General features: G+C 44.0%; 1 pseudogene across 1 annotated transcript; it reads left to right on the top strand.

The window, feature by feature from the left end:
• The first annotated feature begins 5,992 nt into the window (after positions 1 to 5,992).
• Positions 5,993 to 7,657, top strand: LOC308438377 (eukaryotic initiation factor 4A-II-like; annotated as a pseudogene). Its single transcript has 2 exons — positions 5,993 to 6,053; positions 6,633 to 7,657. The product of its transcript is annotated as a eukaryotic initiation factor 4A-II-like (transcript).
• The last annotated feature ends 697 nt before the right edge of the window (positions 7,658 to 8,354 follow it).

Raw genomic sequence — 8,354 nt, 5'->3', positions numbered from 1 at the left:
TAAGATCTTCGCCATAGCAGTTTTGAATCTCAGCATCCCCCACTAAGGGATACTGGCACATGCCCACAAAGATGCATACAGAAAGGGTCTGTTGCATTCTTTGTTTCCAATAGTACAAAAGTAGAAATAACTTACATGATGGTTAGTTTCTCCAGTCAACTTGATCAAGACTGAGGAACGCTTGGGCATAGTGGGACACTCCTCTAGGTGTGTCTTCGAGGCTATTTCTAGAGGTTTAACTGTGAAAAATTGCTCAGAATGTATGTAGGCAACACTTTCCTATGTGCTGGGGGTCTTCAGTGGAATTAAAAAGGGAATCAAGGAGAAAGGGCAGGTGGGCAGGTCTTCCCCCTTTCTCTACTTCCTGAACAATGTTGAACCCAGACCCTTCTACCACATGTCTCCCTTATGAGGATGGACTGTGAGCCTTTGAACTGTGAACCCCAAACACCCTTACTCCCTGAAGTTGCCATTTGTAGATTATTTGGTCACAGTAGTGACAGAAGTAATTAAAATGCATGCCCATAAATATGAAATCTAGACCCTTCTATAGCATATTTGTAGCAAATATATTGTAAACTGTAAACAGTGGTACTCACCTGTAATTCCAACATTTGGTGACTGAGGTGGGGGGGAGTCACAGATTCAAGGTCTGCATGGGCTATATTGAAACTTTATCTTAAAAAAACAAACATAGATTTACATGTAATGAATATTTTGTAACATGCCATGCATAGTCAATAGTTTCACATGATTCCACACAATTTCAACAAATTATTAATACCATAAATGTCATATAAGGAGGGTACAGAAATAGCTATTAGTCAAATTTTAAGGTTTTGGTTTGTGTGTGAGTATATGAATGTGTGTGTATGTGAGTATATGAAGTGTGTGTGTGTGTGTGTGTGTGTGTGTGTAGACCTAGTGCCTATGGAGGCAAGAGCTCAGATGACCTGAAATTGAAGTTACAGGTTTATTCTTTGTATGCCTTGATTCTTTTTATTTATTTTTTTGAGAAGAATGTTTACCCTGTGCTATTATATGTTGGAAGCATGTGACTTTGATTTTTTAGAAGTTTACAGTTAAAACTTTTAAAATGTTGGGATTGTTAAAGATGCTAGGAACATTTTTGGGGACAAGTTTTTTTCCTATATGTAATCCTGGTTGTTTTGGAACTTGCTCTGCAGACCAGGCTAGCCTCTGTCTTCCAAGTGCTGGGATTAAAGATATGTGCCACCACTGCCTTGTTTGACTCCGGGAACTTTTAAAGTTGAAGTGATTTATGCTAGCCCTTGGGAGGCAGAGGCAGGCAGATCTCTATGAGTTTATGCTGAGTCCTGTTTGGCCATGGCAGGTGGTATGACATGGCTTCCACCACTGGAAAAGAGCTAACAGGATGTGCCTCTCCACAATGTATATATTACTTCATGTTCCTCCTACAGAAAATATTCTCCCCGCTAAGGTTATGGGGAAATGTAACTCCCATGGATAATCAGAGACAGCATAAGTCTGGGAGGTGAGGGTGTATCTAATATCTCAGCAAAATGGTAAATTGCTCTGACCTTCAGGACAGCCCTTAAGGCCGTGGGAAAGAATGCTGAAAACATGAGTTCAAAAATATATTTCTCAACTATGCAAAATGTAAGGATGCAATATGAATTGTGTAAGGAGCTTCACAGATCTAAAGAAACAGAGGCAGCCACACTGAGCCAGCTTGTCAGAAAGAGGCTAAGGAAGGAAATAAAGGAATTTAGTGATTTCAGGGAAAGATTCAACCTAGCTAAGTTTTTGTTCATTTATGCTTACAAAGGCAGGCAGATTCCTGAGTTTAAGGTCAGCCTGGGTCAGAGGAAGTTTGAGTCCAGTCTCAGATGTGGTCGGAATGGTAATTTCAGGATGGGATCCCACCAGTTATCTTATTGTCTGTCTTGTGCTTGCCGTGTCTGTAAGAATCAAGGGGCTGGGGTCCTAGGATACTGATTTATGGGATAAGCAAAAGGGAACCTGGGGTGATGACTGAATTGATCTGTAAATAAAAGATTGGGGTTTTGATCTGCAAGAGATGAGCTATCCAAAGTTTTTAGAATAGCAAGAGAAACCTATCTCAAGCAGAAACACACACACACACACACACACACACACACATGCACACACGCACCACGCAGGCATGCACACAGGCACACATGCAGAACACAGGTTGTCAGCTTGTAATCCACAATTTGACTTCCAGTTATTTGTTTAGCCACTCCCAGAACCTCAGAACTCCCCTTCCTCAGAATCCCTCTCTAAGCTGAAGCTGTTCTTTATCAAATTTGGGTCCAGTCTGGTCTATATAGTGAGACTCTGCCTCAAAAAAATTATAATATCATATTAGATTAAACACATATTACATTATAAAAATTATGAGTCTATGGGGACAAAGGGACAAAGGTTATGGCTTAAAAGTGATGTGTTTTGCCAAATGTAGTAGCACGTGCCTTTAGTCCTGGCACATTGGAGGCAGGGCAGTTGGATCTCTGTGAGTTCAAGGCCAGTCTGGAGCACATAGGGAGCTCCAAGCTAGCTCATGCTACATAGTGTCTGAGTTTGGGTTGCTCTTGCTGTGATGAAATGCAGTGACCAAAGCAACTTGGGTAGGAAAGGGTTTATTTGGCTCACACTTCCATATTACTGTTCATCAAAGGAAGTCAGGACAGGAACTCAAGCAGGGTAGAAACCTGGAGGCAGAAGCTGACCACAGAGGCTATGGAGGGGTGCTGCTTACTGGCTTGTTCTCTATGGTTTGCTCAGCCCGATTTCTTATAGATCTCAGGATCACAAGCCCAAGGATGGCACCACTGAAAATGGCCCTCCCCCATCAATTACTAAGAAAATACCTACAGACATTCCCATCCCTCATCCCCAGAGATTAGGTTTCTTAGTGTAACGTTGGCTGTCTTGGATGTTATAGAACTAGCTCTGTAGACCAGGCTGACCTCAAACTCACAGAGATCCAACTCCCTCTGAATCCCAAGTTTTGGAATTAAAGGTATCACCCGGCCTCACATCTTGATCTGCAACTAGAAGGCAAAGTGATTGAGAGATGGGGGATGGTGTAGGTCTTTTGAAACCTGAAAACCCATCCCTAGTAACACACTTCTTCCATAAGGCCATCTTAGCTTTGTAGTGAGTTCAAGCCAATTTGGGTAACGAGAATTTGCCAAAAAAAAAAAACAAAAAAAAAAAACAAAAAAACAAAACACCATTCTGCTACAGAAGTTACTAAGACACTGGGTGCTAAGTGGGATGTGTAGCATTTGTCCTGGCTTTTCTCTTGTGGGACTTCTGGGGCGTGGATGGGTAGGACATGCTCATCCCATGCTGCTGGAGAACAGACTCTTTCAAAGGTAGCCGAATGGAGTGTGAAGGACAGATTCTAGGCTACACTCATGACCAAGAGTTTCTTCTGACTTTCCACCCTCCGTCAATCTTGGTAATTAGTGATGGCCACTCAGCTTCTTCCTGACCCCCAGGGCCCTCTATTTCCAGTGCCACCTGTCTGAGGGTTTTATTGCTATGAAGAGACACCACAACCATGAAAACTTTTATAAAGGGAAACATTGAATTGGCTCAGAGATCAGAGGTTCAGTCTGTTATGGGCATGCCAGGAACCATAGTGGTACATAGGTAGACATGGTGCTGGAGAGATTGCTAAGAGTTCTACACCTTGATCAGCAGGAAGCAGAAGGAGAGGGTGTCACAGTGGATGTAGCTTGGGCATAAGAGATCTCAAAGCCCACCCCTACTGTAATGCATTTCCTTCAAGGCCACACCTCCTAAAACTCCCTATGGCCCAAGCACTTACATACAAGAGTCTATTGGGGGCCATTACTAGTCAAACCACCACACCATCCATCCTTGTCTCTTCACTTGTAATCTATCTCCTTTTTAAAGACTTATTTATTTCATGTATGTGAGTACACTGTAGCTGTCCTCAGACACACCAGAAGAGGGCATCAGATCCCATTACAGATGGCTGTGAGCCACCATATGGTTGCTGGGAATAGAACTCAGGACCTCTGGAAGATCAGCTTCTCTTAAGAACCACAAATTTAAAAGTACTGGGAAGCCCCTTTTCCTGCAGGCCCCTGAGAGAAAGGGGCAGAGGATGCCTTTGGCAGATCTTGGACTCTGTACAGGATGCATAGACAGTACTGGTAACCTGTCTCTCCAGCCCTGTAAGCTTGATCCAGTGTTTGTTGCTACTGATGCTCTGGGTCTAGTCTGTTCTTCAGAATCCAGCTGAAAGGCAGGCAGATACTTTCTGATATGCCAGTCTTAAACAAACAAACAAACAAACAAACAAGCAAAACCCCAAAAACCAAAAAAAAAAAAAAAAAAACCCAACAAAAAAGAAAAAAAAAACCAACTTAGCATCTCTTTTGGAAATGCTGTCAGCTGTTAGAAAATTCTCCAAATGGTCTGGGCAGGCAGATCAATGCACAGCACCGGGGCACTTCTTCCTTTCCTGCTATGATGTGGATCCCCGAGATTAAAGTCAGATCCGCAGGCCTAGTGGCAGGCACCATTTCTGAGTCATCTTGCCAGTCTTTGGGAGGCTAAGGTAAAAGACCTCAGTTGGAGGACAGTTCGAGCTTTACAGTGAGACCTCGTTACAAAAAAAAAAAAAAAAATCTAACCTCCAAAATACAATAGATAAAAAAGTGAGTCACAGTTCACCTCACTGTCTTTACCAGTACTCTTACATGTGTAATGACTGAGCGACCTCAGGAATAACCTTAGACAGTGTAAACGGGTTGCTTCTGGCTGGGGAGCTGCGTGACTTGGGGAAAAGGATGCAGGGACAACTATAAACTCCATTTGTACCTTTTGAATTTTGTCCTGTGTTCATGTAGAACCGATTTTTTTTTAAAGTGAATAATTTAAAAGATGTGTAGACAGCTTGCCTAGTTCCACTTTGCTTCCGAATGGCACAGTGGCTTCCCACCGTCTCAGGGGAAAGGCTAGACTTCTGGTCCTCGTGTATACAAGGACCTTGTTCCTATCCAGGCTCTATCTGCCCTACACTGACCTCTCCAGCTGTGTGATCCAGCTGTGCTACACACTGGCAGACACTGAACTGAGCTGGCTTGGCCTCTGTCTCCCCCCCCCCCCCATCATCCCAGTCATCCTTCAAAACAGCCCAGAAGTCCTTTCTCCTAAGCAGTGCTCTGAGTCCTGCTTCTAGGCTAATTACCTTCTGCCGAGCTTGCGGGGTGTCCTTTGTATGTCCCACCAAAGGGCTGTGTCAGTCCTGTAGGGACTGTGTGTATTTTCAGTCCCCGGCAGCCTGTGGGTTTCCGAAGAACAGAAGCCATGTCTCATTGTTGGGCGGGTCACAGGGTGGGCCACTAGGAATTTGGTGAGGGGAAAAAAAGAACATGCTGTGTTTAACTGTACCACACAGGCACCCCCCCACACACGCACACACACAAGCATGTGCACTGCTGACTTCTAGCCACCAAATGGAGTGTATCTGAAGAATCAGTTTTGTTCAGCAGGCTGTTAGAAGACATACATATTTTCAGATTTGGGGGAGCGCGAAGGTCTCTCTGGCTGACTGAGCCTTTCAGTGTTGAAGGCCGAGCTTTGTTCCAGCTCCTCCCATGTCACAGTGGGCCATGGGGTTCTGGACGGCCAAAGTCCAAAGAGGACTCTGTGCTCAAAGACTTTTGAATACGCTCACTGCCGTGGATGGTTGTCAGGCAGTTTGCCAACTTAACCCTATAGAGAGCCAACAAGGTACTTGCTGTTCATAGCTTCATCTTACAGCTAAGCATAGTAAAGTTTGGGAACCTAAGAAAACAAAAACAACAAAAAAAAAAAAAAATTCAGAGATGGAGGTGGCCAGGTATGGTAGCACACACCTTTAATTCTAGAGGCAAGAGGACCTCCATGAGTTCAAGGCCAGCTTGGTCTACATAGTGAATACCAGGTCAGCTATGACCGCATAATGAGATTATGGCTGCTTGGCCCTGATCTCTGGAAAGGAACCGTGGCCACCAAGTTTTCCTGTCAGGAACTCATCAACCATCTTGTGAAAACCTATACCAAAGTCTTGGTGGGGAGGATCCTGGCTCCGGCTGTTGCTACCACATAGAAATATGTTTTTTTTAAACATAATTTTTTAAGTTGAATTTTGGGGAATTTCACATCATCTATCCCGACCCCACCCATTTTTCCAATCTTTCCATGTCTGCCCTTCACTCTTGGTACTTTGGGTAGAAAGGTAACTAGACTAGGAGAGTTGGGAGGGGGAATTAGATGGCCAGCCAGGGTTTTCTGTTTATCTGCTAATGAACCAAGCCTGATTTAAAGTACTTTTATTTTGAAAATGGACCCGACAATATTCTTCCGCCAAAAGTAAAGAGTCCCAGGCCTCCTCCTGACTTATGAATCTCCAGGAACGCTGTAATACCAAGTAATAGTAAAATGTGGATTTTGTCATCGACTCCCTTAGGGCTCCACCTCCAGTGACAAACTCTAGGAGTACAATTTAGTGGCTTCCGAAGGGGGAATAAGAAAATTCCTCCGCGAGAAACAGGTTCCAGCCGCAAGCCTATAAAAATTGGCGTCGAAGGCTGTCTTTTCAGTTGGGTGCCCAGTGGCTTTCCTGGTCCTGTTTGGCGGCTCCGAGGATTACAACAGAGAACATGGCGGCCCAGAGGGAATGGACCCCGATGGTGTCATTGAGAGCAGTTGGAATGAAATTGTTGATAACTTTGATGATACGAATTTAAAAGAGTCCCTTCTTCGAGGCATCTATGCGTATGGTTTTAAAAAGCCTCCGGCTATTCAGCAGAGAGCTATTTTCCCTTGTACTAAAGGGTTTGATGTGATTGCTCAAGCTCAGTCCCATGCAAGACAGCAACATTTGCTATTTCTACCCTGGGGCAGCTGGACACTGAGTTCAAGGAGACCCAAGCACTAGTATTGGTAATTTCAGCTCTTGGAGATGATATGGGAGCAACTTGTCATGCCTACGTTGGAGGAGCGAATGTTCGAAATGAAATGCAGAAGTTACAGGCTGAAGCCCCTCATATTGTTGGCACTCCAGGGAGAGGGTTTGATATGCTAAACAGAAGGTACCTTTTCTCCAAAACGGATCAACATGTTCTCTATTGGATGAAGCAGATGAAATGTTGAGCCGAGGGTTTAAAGATCAGGTCTGTGAGATTTTGCAAAAACTAAATACAAGTATCCAGGTTGTGTTGCTTTCTGCCACAGTGGCAACTGGTGTGCTGGAAGTGGCCAAGAAATTCACGAGAGCTCCAATTTGAATTCTGAGGAAGAATTGACCTTTGAAGGAATTAATTTTATATTAATGTTGATCGAGAGGAGACTCTATGTGACTTGTATGATGCTTTGACTACCACACAAGCAGTTACTTTTCTCAATACAAGGCGCAAGGTGGACTGGCTCTCAGAGAAAATGCATGCCAGGGACTTCAGTTTCTGCTGTGCGTGGTGACACGGACCAGAAGGAAAGAGATGTCATGAGGGAATTCCGATCAGGGTCAAGCTGTGTTCTGATCACTACTGACTTGCTGGCTGGTGGGATTAATGTGCAACAAGTGTCCTTGAAAGTTATATTCTCAGGAGTTGACAGTGGCAGTTGATGATGAGACGGCACTCAGAAACGGCCTCGACATAATTTAGGACGTGGAATCGGAAGTGAGTCAGCACACTGTTTGAATAAAGGGCCAGTCCGGATTTATATCTGATTGATTTTCTTTTGTCATGGTTATTTGCTATTTAAGTTGTTCCAGCCCAAGGCATTTTGTATGCTAGCATTTCTAATAGGGAACATTCAGTGGTTTATGTTGTCTGGTACTTTGTAGGAAGGTAGAGAGCTGTTTTGGAGGTAACACATTTGAGTAATTTGAGTATAACGTGTAATTAGAAGCTGAGCAAAAAGCAGTGATAAGTTCGGGTCACCATACCAAAGACTTGCCTTCACACTGGAAAAAAGTAAGTTTCAGAAAACAGTTAACCTTGGAGTATTTGTATTAACAGTTTACAGTTCCAGAAGTGTGTCGAAAGGGATTGCATGTCTGTTTTCTTTTATTCCTGGTGTTTACATTTGTCTCAGGCTGACAAGTGCTCCTGGCTGGCCCACTTTGGTATGGGCTTTAATTTCACCCCAAACACAGTGCTGTCATCTGCTTCACTGTAATGCTCGAGGCACCTGTCTCATTCTGCAGTCAGACAAGCCTTGAAGTCTCTTGGCACTATCTGCTGGGACTTGAACTCAAGACCTCTGGAAGAGCAGTCAGTGCTCTTAACTGCTGATCCATCTCTCCAGCCCCCTATGCA

The sequence above is a fragment of the Micromys minutus genome, assembly GCF_963924665.1.
Source record: "Micromys minutus genome assembly, chromosome: 27".
NCBI lineage: Eukaryota > Metazoa > Chordata > Mammalia > Rodentia > Muridae > Micromys > Micromys minutus.
The sequence above is the reverse complement of the archived record's forward strand: the minus strand, read 5'-3'. Positions and strand labels throughout refer to the sequence as shown.